Here is a 2,441-nt window from a genome sequence, read left to right on the forward strand (position 1 = left end):
GAAGGTCTTGAGCCAGCAATCATCATCATCATTATTATAATGATTTGAAGCTATTTTAGCTGTGTAGCCATTCTTGGATATGATTTCTGTTTCTCTTGAAGAAAAAAAATGTTCTTTCACTACGACTCTCCTCTCATTTCATCCTCTCGTTTCTTCTCTTTTCCTCATTTTCTCCCTTATCTTATCTATCCCTCCTTCCTCACAACCACTCCTTCTTCCCTCCGTCTTCTTAATTTACTCCCCCCCCCCCCCCGAGCATCTCTTTTGCATTACCTCTTTTTTTTTTTTTTTTTCACCTCTCTTTTCATTTTCTGTGCCCTCCTCTTCCCTTCCCTCCCGGTCCGAGGCCTGCAGCTGTCAGCGTTACATAATCCGGAGGACAAGAGTCTCTGCACAGCTATCTCTCTCTCTCTCTCTCTCTCTCTCTCTCTCTTTCAGTCGCTCTCTCTCACAATAAATCCACACAACATCATCATCATCATTCACAGATTGTCCATCTTCATCCTGCTGTGACTTGACAATTCACAGTTTATCTTCACATTTCACATTTTCACAAAAACATTCTGGGAATTCTGGTCTGAGGAATGTGCAATCAACGCTCCCTGTTTCTAGATGATTCATTCATATTTGGATCAGCTGAGAGAACTTAAAATGTAATCAATCATAGATAGTGAGTATGGGGGTTATATCCTTATCTTAACTTGATTTAATGTTGTATGTTTATCTAAAATTGAAGGTAGAAAAATTAAGATACAGAAATATTGAGTGGAAACTGACGTTTTTTTTTTATGCTGCATAATACTTTCATGCGTTTATTGAGCTTTTGGCAATTTACAAGTTAGAAAATAATATTAACATTACGCACAATTGCGCAGTTAAAATTTGGCCAAAAGATTAGCATCTGCCATTTTTTAAATAAATCCAGGATTTTATGTTTGAATGTTGGTTAACTTGTTTCCAGTAATTCAACAAGCATTTCACAGTTACTTTAGAAAATAATATAAACGTTTTTGAACATGAAGCAAATTTTGATCTCACCGTCATCATGTTCAAAAAACAAACATCATAGTGTGGCAAAACTTATTGTTTTACTGCCAAATATTTTCTTGATTAATCAATTAGTCATTTTGTCTATAAAATAGAATAGAAATAGTAAAAAAATGGCCCAAGTGGGGTCATAAAAATGTCTTGTTTTGCATGACCAACAGTTTAAAATCCAGACGGCTCAGGCAGGCAGTGTTGTTTTACTGCAGCCTGGTCAGGTTTTGCAGATGTACAAAACAAACTGTATTCATTATTGATTAATCTGCCAAATATTTTCTTGATTAATCAATTGTCTATAAAAAATTGCCCAAGTGGGGTCATAAAACTGTCTTGTTTTGTATGATCAGCAGTTTACTATCACAGATGACAAAGAAAACCAGAAAAACTTCAGATTTGAGAAGCTGCAACCAGCAAATGTTTGACAATTTTTGCTTAAAAAAAAAAAAGACTAAAATACAATTAGATTAAAAGATGAATCGACTAATTGTTGCAGCTCTAAAACAAACAGCATCACAGGTTGAAATTCACAGTAAATCAAATGTAGTTTAAAAAGTCAACCAAAGCTCCAGAGTCACATAAACTCACAAACTGCTGACTTATTCAGGATAGATTTGGTCATCGAGCCAAATAAAACCACATTCCACTCACTTTAATTTAGGTTAAACTTGACGAACTCTTTCAGCATTCTTTGTCCCAGTTTACCCTCTCTGGTCTCCTTATACCCATAAAACCTTGTGTTCGGGGGGTCATTTCCTGTAGTCGGTTTGGATTATGTTCTCACAGCACAGTTTGTTGAGAAGAGGCTGGTCTACTCATGCTCCTCGCTGTAATAGTTTGACTTACATCCGAGTTCATTTTGGATTGTTTTTAACTCGCCCAAACAAACCAAACCGAGAATGTTTTGTGTGAACTAAAGCAAAGTGTATCTTAATGTAACTGCACCTGATTTTCTTGCTGTAATCTTATAATTGACCCCCCAGAACCAGTTTATGAGGAATCTACTGAAAGAAGAGAGCTGGAGAGAAATAAAAGAAAAGAAAAATGAGATTTTTTTTTTTTTTTTTTTTTTTTTTTTAAAACAAGGTAACTCAAAGCCAGCAACAAAATCCTCATTAACAAAGTGAACTCGTGATGAGAGTGACGGAAAGAGATTAGCTTTTCCCAGAAACACAGTGAGTTAGGACACAGAGAGAATGTGAACAATTCTTATTTTTGGATGATCGTCCACCCTCTCTGTTTCATTTCCAAATCGTGTCTGAGACTTTTTTTGAAGTGCACTTTTTTTTCGGGACAGAGTGCAGGATTTACAAAGAAGGGATTCACAGAAAAAGTGAAGATTATAAACATTAAAATCCTGTGTATCATTTAAAATGTGAGTCTTTGTGTGTTTTTTGCAG

At 35.6% G+C, this 2,441-nt stretch overlaps 1 protein-coding gene across 1 annotated transcript in view; it reads left to right on the plus strand.

The window, feature by feature from the left end:
- epas1b (endothelial PAS domain protein 1b) overlaps positions 1-2,441 on the plus strand; it is a 61,222-nt gene that overhangs the window by 43,243 nt on the left and 15,538 nt on the right. The window lies entirely within an intron of this gene.

Source organism: Thunnus albacares, chromosome 14, assembly GCF_914725855.1.
Source record: "Thunnus albacares chromosome 14, fThuAlb1.1, whole genome shotgun sequence".
In the NCBI taxonomy this organism is placed as follows: Eukaryota; Metazoa; Chordata; class Actinopteri; order Scombriformes; family Scombridae; genus Thunnus; species Thunnus albacares.